General features: G+C 39.2%; 1 protein-coding gene across 1 annotated transcript in view; it reads right to left on the reverse strand.

Moving 5' to 3' along the window:
- CABCOCO1 (ciliary associated calcium binding coiled-coil 1) overlaps positions 1 to 12,930 on the reverse strand; it is a 263,070-nt gene that overhangs the window by 166,560 nt on the left and 83,580 nt on the right. The window lies entirely within an intron of this gene.

Consider the following 12,930-nt stretch of genomic DNA (forward strand, 5'->3'; position numbering starts at 1 on the left):
CTTGTTACAAGATTACATGTCCAGGAATGTATTTTAGAATCTTTGCATTGCGTAACCTGTGATTTCTTGCTTACACCATGAAGGAGGAATGGGTAGCTGCCATGGTATAGCTAACTTCCAGGGAAGTTAATGCTTTGGAAATCACCTGCATGAGAGTGCATGGAAAAAAAAAAAAAAAAAAAAAAAAAAGTAGATCTGGACTCTTTTCTAAGAGAATCTTGCATGAAAGCACCTACGTCTGATAGAGTGTATGATCTATATTTTATGATTTTATAAACTACTGCTTTATACTTTAAAAAAAGCCACCCCCCCCCCCCCCCCCCCAGTACTCTTAGTGGAAAGCAAAAAAAAAAAAAAAAATCAATGTTTTTGTTTCTGTCCCAATTTTACGAGAATATCAAGAGATGTGTACAAAAGATTGAGATTTTTTTCAGATCATGCCAGCATGCCAGTTTGACTTGTGTGTTGTCTGATCAATACCAACCTGCATATTTTCCATATCCATTGGACAAAAAGATCCTAAAGCACCCTGAAAATTCATTAGAACAGAACACTAGCATCTAGAACTGTATAAGGCTGTTTCTTTTGTTCCATATCAATAGAAAATAGGTAAGCTTTGAATCACCAGACCAGAGAGTAGTTGGCACTGGTCTTTGGGTTCAATTCTCCATCTTTCTCCATGCTGCTCTTCAAGGAAATAAGCTTTCCAACACTAATACCAAAGCCCACCTTGCCAGATGAAGGAAAAAAACACTCCTGATTTGTACAGGTGAGGCAATAAAAAGGGGTCACAATGGCAAAAAAGCAAAGATGTTAAGGAGGCAAGAGTGAAACTGAAGAAATGTTATAAAAAATAATTATCAGCTTAAACTCCTACATCATCCTCTATTTCCAGCTGTGTTTTTGTTTTTTTCCTGTCTATATTTCAGGCTGCTTTCTGGGCCTATCTCCCAGATCTCAGTACACAGACAAAAAACACCGAACACTGAACCTGAACCTCCCACTACTGCCTGCAAAAGCCTCTACAAAAGCACTCAAGAGTTCAGGCCAATATAAGATGAAGAAGAGCCAAGCCTACTTCCTCCCGTTAGAGACCGAAAGTATCTGCATCTGCCAAAGAGCTTCCTCCATTTGTTTGTAGCCTACTACAGGGAGAAGGATGTTTTCCTGAGCAGGGTCTCTGAAGGCCTAGCTTATTAAAACAGTAGCATCATTTCCTGCAACCCTACACATCATTGACTTCAAGCAACCTTAAGGTCAGACAATGTTTGAAGTCAGTCTGTCAGACTGTAGGTAAAAATAACAGACCAGAAGGGTGGTATAATATACAAAGTGATGCCCTAACCCAGCATTTCAGACTTCAGAAGGTAAAAGAGGGCTGGAGTCAAGAAAAGCAGATACTTGTGCATGGGTACTACCTGTGATAACAGCTTGGAAGATCCAAACTGCAAATTGCTTTAAGATCTTCAGTCTCCTATACACATAGGTAATAGCATCCTGGAATAATCGTACAGAATGGATACTATCATAGCCAACACCAAAGCATCACAAAAGAGTCCCAGAGAGCTTCAGAATAGCCTTTACAGTAAACAAACAAAACCCTGGTTGAGTGTTGCCATTCTTTTGTTTTATATTATTCTGAATAAACTGCTACTTCACATTTGAAGAATGTGTTGGGCTTAATTTTTATCTGGCACCTTACCTGAGTGCTTTGCAGTCTCAGTCCTCTGACAGAATTCACAAAAAGCTTGTCTTTCAAAACAAACGTGGTAGGAGCTTTGTTGGAGCATCTTTCAGGCTTGTAAGAGACAACAGTATGTTGAGCAACAGCAGTACATGAACCAAGACAGCTGTCAGCCACTATAACTCACTACAGGCCTAATCCTGCTTTCAGTAAGCATTCACAATGCCACTGCTGAAGATCATCACTATATAGTATGACTAAGGAAACATAAAAGCAGTACTTATTCTCTTATGCAATTGATTTCAGTGTGGTAAGAAGCACCTTTCAGAGGTAATTATCACAACTGCTAAACTAGAAAATTCTTTTTTGCTCATTAGGGGTCAGCTCAGCAAAGCTGTTAGTTCTGTCCCTAGGTGAATGGAGAATGGGAAGCCCTTCTTCCTTTCTTCCCTTTTCCCTTCCAGATTTCATGTTGAGGTGAAATCTTGTCCTGATCCAATAGCAAACCAATGCATTAGTATTCTGCATCGTGAGCTGTATATTAGGTTTAATTTAAATTTTAAGCTCTATTGTGGCAGAAAAGACTAGTTTGTGACCTAACTCAAGGAATACTAATTCATCTAAAAAAAATAAAACAAAACAAAAAAAAAACTCCTATATGCATTCTCTCCTTTTTCTGCATAAGTAAGAGTTGCCACAGGGGTAGCCTGAAGCCATATGCCAGCAAGTTACTCTGCTTGTATATTATGAGAATTTTTATCCATCTAATCAATAAGAAATGAGTAGTTACTATGGCAATTTCTACATTACAAGGTAGTTGTGCTGCAGCAGAGTATATTCTAGAAGGACAAATGCACTTACCACTCTGTTATGTAAATTTTTGCACCTCATACATTGTTGGAGTGCATAGGCTTGAGCAAAAAGCAAGAAGAATAAAACTGAATCAGAAGATAACGGTGGTTATAAAGGACAGCCTGAACTGCTGGGGAATTCTTAAGTGACTAACAGATGCCAGGTTAGAGCAGTCCATTAACATTCAAACAAATCAAGCAATGCTTTTGCAGATCCTTAGCTTGAAAACAAATAATGATACTAAGATTTCACTACTGTATTTCCCTATTTCCCTTTGATTATATTATTCAAAATTTAAATTGATGGGATTAGAACCTAGTATGAATTGATGGTGCTATATGAGATTAATACCAATATTCCAAAGCACAGCAAATACACTCTGCAGCATCCAGGACTGATTACAATGGATGTATTGCCTTACAGCACAGTGCCTCATAACCCTGTAGGAACTGCTGGCACTTGCACACACTGAACAAGGATAAAACTTCACTCTCAAGATACGGAGTGCTATGATAGAAGTACGAGGTTCTTCTAAAAGTTGCAAAGTCATTGATTGTAATCATCTTTATGAAATACACACAGAAATTGCTGATGTCTCATGAAAACTTTTATTCAAATTCCATCTCATTGTCTTTTGTGGTTTCCCCCACCCCTTTCCAAGTATTATCTTTTTTCAGATATTAGAACAAACAGATGAAGACAAACACTGAGAAGAAACCTAAACACTACAGGCAGGCAGCTCCCTTGGAGGTGTCTGACAAGCCAAAGATGGCCTGGCTGCGCACAGAAACTAATTAATAAGTAAGTGCAGAAGATGCATCAAGGATTGTAGCACAAACCTGTCAAAAACATGATCTTGAGAGAAACCTAGGTAAGTTAGCAATTGGGAACTTCAGATGCAAGCAACAGATGCACATATTCAGGACACTTTAAAACCCTCATTAACTTCACCTTGAATCCATATATTAATAAGATGGGACAAAAATTGTGATGCCTTGATCTGAATGGCCAGTGATGAGAACTGAAAGCTAGTAAGACTAAAAATATTGGGTTCTTCTACTCAGGGTTCAGAGATGGTTGTGTTTTTACACGTAAGATACTGACTGTAAGGTTGCATTGCAAAGAAACACCAATTCCTACCTAGGAAGGTGTCAGCCCTCACTTTAGTGACACAAATTTCGTGCTAAAAACCTTGCAGAGAGAATAATTCAAAAAAAAGAACAAAAGGAAGTATAACCTACAATAAATATGCAGGTTCAAAACAGGTCTCAAACAATCCCTTTGAAATTAGAGAAGAAAGTGAGCTTATATCAAAAGATGATAAATTTAGTCAAACCTTTTAAAGCTAGAAAATGACAGTTGTATTTCACAGTCCAAGCAAAAGCTGAGGTAACGTGTAAACATGCAAACAGAGAGCTCTAATACTGCACAGAGGATAAACTCTTAAATAGAGGGGCTGTCTAGCAAGCTTGCCCTACGCACACCACTATGAAGGAGTGGATTAAGAGGCTTCTGGAGAAGACTCTCAACCTTCATGCTGTCTGCAGCCTACGCAGCAGCCAACTTTTAGCTGCTTGAAATTAAGACTGTGTCTGGATACAGTTTCATACAGCTCCTAAAAGGACTGACAGTTAAACAGGAATGGAGTTTAAAGAGGCTCTTTAAGATTTTCTCTCAATCATATCACCTCCAACAATACTCCCATCAGTTGATTTCAAGTTGATCTGAAGTATAATCAAGTTGATTAAAGGAAAAAAAAAGAAAAAAAAATAAAAAACAACACACACACACACATCAATTTTTCCATTGCAGGAAGGAATGAAACACAAGAAGCTGACTGGCCCAGAGACAGTCAACATCATAAATCTAGGTTTGGAAAAGGCTTTATTATCATTTCTTGGAAGTTTACTGGAGTCCTTAATACCACAGAGTGGTTCCTCAGAAAATAACCAGGCAACACACCAATAACGTAATTCAGAAATTATATTTCCCTTCATCAGCCGAATGTAAGAAACATTATCTTTTTAAAATTAATAAGGAACGGAAGACTTTTATAGCGTTGTTTCCTTAACAGAACTATTTCTTCCTGAAAAATTTTACAGTGGTTCAGTTTGTTTTAAAGGTCTATTCCACTAAGATTACAGCATTGAAAGGATTTCTTCTAGAATGTCACTCCTAAATGGTTTAATAGGAAATTGGATCTTACCATCTACAAGTGTTTAACAAATAAATCCTTTACTGAACCATAGCACCAGCAAGAGAAATTACTACTCTTCATTCCACCTTCTGCCTATGTCACGTGAGGGTATTCTCATCCCCTTACTCCTAGACAACCTTGTTCCAAGGAGGCCGGGGGACAAGTACCCCTTTTTACGTACAGTCATTTCTGAAGGAGAGACCTCAAGCTATGCAAAGACTGAAAATAGCAGCAAGTGGAGCCCAAGCAACATTGCCTTCTCCTGTGTTCCACAGCAGCTAGGAACACTGGGTAAAGAGAACAACAGAGAATTTAGTTGTTTTGTAAAGGGGGAATCCATTGTTGACCTTTCAGGACAGATGTCAGCAGAACTAAGTCCCATTAGAGAGGGATGCCTCCCTCTTTACTACATTCAAGATATGAACAAGCCCTCCTGAAGCAGCCAATTTAGCAGATGATGGACTACTTCTCTACCTCTCCTTCCTCCTCGCTATAGGACTGTATATGTTAATGGTTAACATCTCCACCCCTTCTATTTCTGAGTCTGCCCTGACTCCAGACACAAGAAAATTTTATAAGAAACAGCTCCTGATGTCACAACCACACTACCAACACAGGAGAAGAAAAAACCTTCTTACTACCATGACAGGATGACCCATTTCACTTCCAACATCCACAAGACCAGGAACACAGACACATAAGCACTTGAACTACACTACCTCCCTGCTCACAACATTGAGCCCTCACCCTCCCAACCACCCCTTTACCAAGTCCCTCCCTTCCCCTCTTGCCACTCCTGGGGCTCACCTAATTGCAGTCAGCAGAACCTTGATTCAATTCACTACTTTGGCAGAGACCTAAGAAGCAGAGGTAGGGGAAAGGAGGCACACTGTGTTGTTACATGAACTCATTTGTGTTGCCTAACTGCCTGTTGAACAAGGCAAATAGCCTAATTAGAAAGTGACAGACCAGGAAACTTTTTTCCATTCTTAACTGTTGATCAATTAGGCTTGTATTTACTGGATCATTACTGACTTGAAGCTTTCTTTTCTCTGTCACTGGCTCCCACAATATGATAGGAGGCTTATCCAATGATATCTCTGTGCAGTGCACAACATAGAACAAAAGAGCAGAAAGCTCTTCAGATTTGCCTGCACTTGGAAAATTTCCCAGGAAGGACATGCTGCAGCAGCAGGGTTTCTCTCCATTTAAAGTGGGATATGTCTATCCAAAATAGCTGCTTGCAAATGGAACAAGAAACTAGGAGAAACTGATTGAAAGCTTGAGTGGAGGACCAACCCATAGAAGACGGGCCCTTTACCCAAGCAGAGGACTGAAGAGGACATCTGCTTTCCCCACTTCCTTCTCCCTTCACAACAAAGAGGATTGTGATCCCAGATGGTAATGACAGTCCAGACATCTTTGGCCTCATCCACTTAGAGCTCTGACTGCACTCAAATATCGCTGGAAAAAAGAATGATTAACTAGCACTGTCAGAATGGCTTTTGGGAGAAGGAAAAAAAGATGCATTAAATCACTGCTTTAGAGACAGGTCTGAGACTTGGGAGAATTTTTTTAAGGTGACTTAAGGCCCCCATTTTCCTCTGGCAGCTTTAACAAGATATAAACTTCTTTAGTGTTCCTTTGCTTGCATGACTACAGAGTGATTCTGCAAGTTTTCCATTTGTCTGTACTCCTACTTTCAGTCACATTGAGAGGGAGACAGAGATCAGATATGAAGAGCACAAACTCAGCTGTGCAGCCAGGGTCTTCTAGAATCATCCCAGCCTGTCACGCAATAGTACCAAAGTAATCTGTTGTGGCCAGTTTCCTATTCCTGCTACCCTAGAGCTACAACCGTATAATCAACAGCCCCTTACATTCAGATAAACATGAATCTGCCTGCAGATCGATGATAAATTCTCTTCTGACAGTAATGAATTATATAAAGGACACGATGTTGTGCCTGTCAGCCTCCAACTTCTCCGGTTTTGACAGAGTTTGATCTTATAATTATCTTGCTATCCAGCATCACTCTGCTGTACTTCACACTGGATCTTCTAGTCTGCTAACAAGGAACCGGGGGGACTGTGAGACCCGCGTGTTTGGCTGCAGGGCTCTCCTCCAGGCTCCCTCCCTTTCTGTCACCTGGGCTTGCAGATCAAGTTCTATCTGCTGGTATGGAGGAGATGCCAGTATCACTGTGTACAGCACTTCGACAAGCATTTACGATGACAAGCTTGTAACAGATTGGTAGATTGCTTGCATAATGCTAAGGAAAAGGAAAGACGGGAATTTATTTATTTTTTATTTGTGCTTGAGGTTTGCTTAACACAGGGGGCCTAGCTCAAAATTTGGGCTTCTATGATACCAGCACCAGCTGTCACACTGCAGACTGCATGTGTTAGACCAAGTGCTAAATCTTGGTTCAGTATATTGCAAGACAAAGCAATTTTGTTACATTAAGTTCAGTAAGAGACAGATCCCTTTCTTGAAAGTCACATGCAAGAACAAATTCAGCAAAGAAACTGCAACCTCCAAGCGAGGAGTGGTCTGTTAAAGGAGATGAAACAGCTTCAGGGCGTTCCAGAGTTCTGGTACCGGAGGGCAGAGGGGCCTTTTACAGCTCACATACAACTTTACTGGTTACACCTTCCTCAAATTCTATACAACAAGCAAATGGTAACTCCTCAAATTAGCCCACAACCATGGCAATTTCATCTATCACTCCATGCAACACTCTTTTATTTGTTAAAGTTGGATGTGAAAGATTTATGCAATATCTAAGATGACTCATCAATTGTTTTCCAAAGGTTTCCAACATTAGTTTTCTGAGAAAAAGAACCTGTGAACTATCTTCACCTCAGTGAACTGATATAAAAATCACTGGAGTTATCGGTAAAAGGAGCAAAGTGTCATAAGAATATAGAACATGAGATTACACCAACAATCATACCATTTGCACCTAAAAACTATGCAACATAATGCAGCTCAATTTATCACACACACATAAATGTGGCTAATCACATATTAGTCTGTCCACAAGGACAAAATTACCTATGATCAATATTAACACAGATGAAACTGAGAAAATGATTTATAGTGCAATGTGTACTCACAGCTCTAGCTGCCTAGAAAGTGAGGACAATGAGGAAAATAGGACCATTTCTTATTTTCAGCAAGGCTGAAAGCTCAGCAAGCTTTGCACACACAGTAGGAAATGATTTTGCCAAAAGATGAATCATTGAATATTTTGCAAATATTGTCTTGCCCCCTGACAGATGGTTATTTGGTTTGGTATATTTCCACGATCTCTAGGGAACTGCACAGAAACAGAGGTGCAGATAAAGACAGCCAGAACAATAATGACATCAGATGTCCTGAGGTACTGAAAATGTCACAGAGCAACTACATCTAATGGCACTTTACTTAGTGAAGATACATACAGTTTAGAAGTAAAAAGCGGGAGATGTCTATGAAAAAGGCCAAAAAGCTGTGATGGATATACCATCTGAGGGTGTGGCCCAATATACAGCCATGCCTTCATCAAAGACTTCAGCTGACGACTACAAGTTGCATTTCCTGGAGGAAGATAGTTCAGGTGGAAGGACAAACATAAATGGTTATCAAGGCCTAAATCTTCTAGAACAAACAACAGCATCAATATGGGACATTGCCATAAACAAAGTCAGTATCTCTAGCTAGTCTTGAGCTTTGATGCTGGGGATATCAGCTTAGGCTCTGTAATTAAACCATTATGCCTTTCCTACTGGTATGGATTACGCAGGAAAGAATGTTCCCAGTCTCCTCATTATAATACACAGAGAGTGTAATTTGATGCTGCATATACTAATCACATAAGGTAGCCTTAGGAAGGAACCACAGATCCATGACAAGTTCTTGTTAAGTCACACATAAGGCTTGGTTCAGCAGGCTTTTTCTATTCTGAGCTACAGTGAACCAGTGAACTTTGCCAAAGTGGCTGGAGAATAGTGAGCGCACGCCTGAGTTGCACATTTGTAAGTGTAGATCCAAAGAGAGATGACTAAGATGGGCTGAGTTTTGTACCAAGACCAAAATTTGTTCAAGCAGGAACTAGCAATGAGGACTGATGACTGCAGCAATGCAAGACTTCTTCTTTCCAAGACCTGGAATAGAAAGAAATGTCCTAGAGCAGCTGAGCTGGGTAAGTCATTTTCCAGCACTCTTACAGTGAAATGGACTGGCTCTCTAGAGAAACTGAGCATGTAGATTGAGTACCAGCCAATAGTATATATTTATAAGCAACAGCCTGATTCAGCCTAAGAATTCTTTTTGGATATTTTTGTTGTTTGAATGAGGAGGAGAGAAGCTACTGGCAGCCTGCCATTGTAACGGGATATCTTGGCAGGAAAATGCTTTGTGTTATATCACTACCATATGGTGGTGGAAAAGATTTTTTTTTTTCTATTAAGTTCCTTTAATAGTCCATTCCCATTTTTAACAGTCTTTCTGCATGAGAAGAACAAGTTTGCTTCTCAGTCCTATCACAAGAGCTGTACTACACTTTCATAGCTAATTATGGTAAATACTAGAAATGTTACAGTTTCAGAGGTACAATTACCTCTTCCATTATGGAAAGGTAAATGAGCACCCAGATGGAATGCAGGTTCTTTGAAGAGCTAACCCTGGTTTCCAACAGGAAAGCATTCCTTTTGTGTTTCCCCACACGCACACACTGGATGAAAATAATGCCCAAATTGTCTCCAATCAAATGAGATCTGGCATTCTTTGAGGACTGTGAGAACAGGAAGATGTGTGGGAAGCTGTTGCTTGCATTTCTCTTTTCACCAATGCATCTCCATTCCAGGATTGGCAGCAATAAATAGGTTCCTTCAAATGTCTTGCTATTGCTAGTGGAAACCCAAAGCAAGGGGATGATACAGGAAATGGAATTTTTCACATATTCTTAGTCTCACTCTGGCCCAGAAGAATTTCTTTCTCTACATGTTTAGGAAGCAATAGATACCAACATCAGCAAATTCAAATCTTTCAGATTTGGAAGTGTGCCAGCTATGACTTTCCTGTTGGGTTAAGTCCATTACCAGTATGTGGTTACGAATGAGTTTTTGGCATGCACACACTCCCCAGAACCCAGTACCAATCACATGTTACTATGCTGCTCATGTTTCCAACTTTCACAGTCTTCTATCTTTGCAAAACAAAAAAAATAATAAGGATGCACAGAATTTGTTTTCCATAAACAGTAATCCAAACATTATCACAACCATCTCTTCAATCACCTTTCCTTGCCAAGGAAGCTTAAATAATAGGTAAAACACAGACACTTATCTGCTAAACCTTCTCCAGAACAGCAAATAAACTACTGTTAAGGTTCCTGAGACTGATCTTTGCAGGATCCTATTCCAGAAGACACAGTACCTCTGTAGTTTGCTCTTGCTCAGACAACTCAGTCTGTACTCTCAGAGTATATAAAGCAATGGCTGCGTACCTGGATTCTACTTCTTCACTGAAGAGCTCTTCAGTCTACTGCAGCCACCCTGAAGTACAATAATAAATTAAATAACACCCTTGAACACTTGCAGACACTCAAGTATGAACACCTGTGTGGTTAAACAGGCAGGATGGTTCCTGGCATGTTTCTGGCCCATGCAAAACAGTATTCGCCTGTCCAGTCCCATGGTGTGTGTCAGAGTTATGATGTCCCAGGTTCCCCCCAGCCAGCAGTACCTATGCATTTGGAAGCCCAGATAGTTTCCAAGTATAATCACAGACTGTTCTGTGCCAGTAAGCCTCAAGGCCTTGATGCTTTCACAATTTCTAACAGGTTTAATTTAGCAGGAAATATATAGGCTAAACAATTCCCACTGATTTTAGCCATGGACTAATGTCAAGAACTAATTTCACTCTGCAAGTGAAAGGAACAGTCTGCCCTACCTTTAAATTTGCCCCAGTTCCTCCATGATATTGTTGCCTACAATAGATGCCTACAAAAAGCAGATAATGACAAAAGTACTGGACTCAGATGTGAAAATCCACAGGGAGGAGTTTGTGAGAAATTGATAGAAAATTCAACTGCTGTGACTTGTGTGATGGCAGCGCTGAAGTTTCTGCACTCACTCCCAGAGCAGAAATATTATTAGGACAGGTACAAATATGAAACTATTTCAACAAATGGTCCATAACTTGCGTACATGTTAGAATTCAATTTTCTCTACTTTCATATAGCTTTATTACACTTCTTGAAACATAACAACCTAGGAGGCTTCTCTTTACAGCATGCAGCACATGAATGTTATAACAGTCTTTACAGCAAAATATCTTCAAGAATTATTTACATTAGTATCTGCTCTTTTGAGAAATTTAGACTAACCATTTCTCTAGGGATTTTCCTCCTAAAACATGTCCGTGTCCCTTGATAAAGCCCTTCACACTTTAGCCAGAGAAACCACATTTTGCTCACATGATGTATTTCTGACTGACAGCATAGTTTGCAGCCTTTAAAAATATTCATATGTAGTAGTCAAAACATAGCATGCTTGCAGCCTCTTGGAATCTTAATTCCAAGACTGTCTACATTTCTGTCAAAACTTACATAGTAAGCAGTAAGCAGAAGATCTACTGTGAGAAAGTGTGAGTTTTGCAGGATCCAGTGAGACAAAAGAATAGGGGTTTATTTTCTACTTTTCCTGAACAGAACTGCAAGCAAACATCCATAAAGAAACAAATTTGAATTAGTTGTTGTATAGCTCAATGGAGAGCAAATACTGTCTGATAAAAAAAATGAGAGATGAAAGAAAGACTTGACTGTTATTTACAGCTGTTAATATGGAAATTATGAAAATAAGCAAATGCTTGTAAAAAGACATTAATAGAATTCACCCAGCAGATTTACAATTTGAATTTGATTCTGTCATTTTTTCTTCTATATAATCCAACAGAGCTCAGGCTGCCTAAAAAGCATCATTATTATAATAATACAGAAGTCGACTAAGGCTAATCACAAACCTTAACTCTGCCAGTGAATGGTATACCAACAGCAAATAGGCCTACAACACAGACTTCCTACCTGACATATTAACCAAGCAAGTATCCCTTGAGTAAAGCTTTGTACTCTGCAGGCATTATTATCAGTTCTTTCCATACTTTAGATTATATTACTTTTGCTTGCAAGTCAGCTATAAATGACCTCACCAGTTGAGGGTTTGCAACTGTCCCCTTTGAGGTCAGTGATGGAATTTACTTAAACTTTGCTGCCTCTAGTAGTGTAATGGTATGTGGGAGTACTCATAAATTGCTAGAACAATGGAGCAGCTTATGACTCCCAGCATAGATCTCTGGAAAGTAAACTGAAATCTCAGGCCAGGTTCCAGGCATAAAGTGAAAACCAAACCCACCTCATTCCAGAGATCACCAAATCAAGAAACAGTAACTGAAAATGTGCATGTACACATGAGATGGCAAAGTTGCAAGTCAGCATGCCTGTCTTTGCCAGAGACTAGACAGATTTGTTCAAAAACAACTTATACCATGCCTAAGAGCAACTAATTCTCTCCTCATGTTCATTACGCTCTCCTCTTTATGTGAAAATGATCATTCTGACCTGCAGAAAAATGTTTAATTATTACTCAGTTTCATGGTCACAGCATTTTTTCAAAGACATCTTAAAACTGAGAAGAACAATAACAACAACAACAAAACCAAAAACAACAAAGAAATGAAGAAAAAAAAAAAAAAAGAGAAAGAAAAAGCCCTGTTACTTAAAAGCCATTTGAAATTCTTTAAGTCTCTGGGCATGCATTATATATTCACCAAGTTTGCTGCTGGTGATGTAAGTTAGAAATTCTCCTGCTGGTTTTGATTACAGCTGCAGAGTCACAGATTTGAACAGCAGTAGACAATCATTCTTCTGAGCCTGCACATAAATATAAAACGTTTCCTTTTTCCTTATCACATAAACCTTCCACTATGATTACTTCAAAGTGAATTCCTGTTTTCTTCAGATTTTCTCCACTTATCGTTTTATAATTAACAAAATGTATTCTATCCAACAAAGCTCTGTTATTTGCATATTCAAAGGTCACCATACAGGTTAAAGTTATTTAACTATGAAAGAGATGATAATTTCACAATCTTTTTACATGCAGATAAAATACAAAATTACCTCTGGGTTTTTAATTTGCACATTTACAGACAC

The sequence above is a fragment of the Anas acuta genome, chromosome 7 (assembly GCF_963932015.1).
Source record: "Anas acuta chromosome 7, bAnaAcu1.1, whole genome shotgun sequence".
Lineage (NCBI taxonomy): Eukaryota > Metazoa > Chordata > Aves > Anseriformes > Anatidae > Anas > Anas acuta.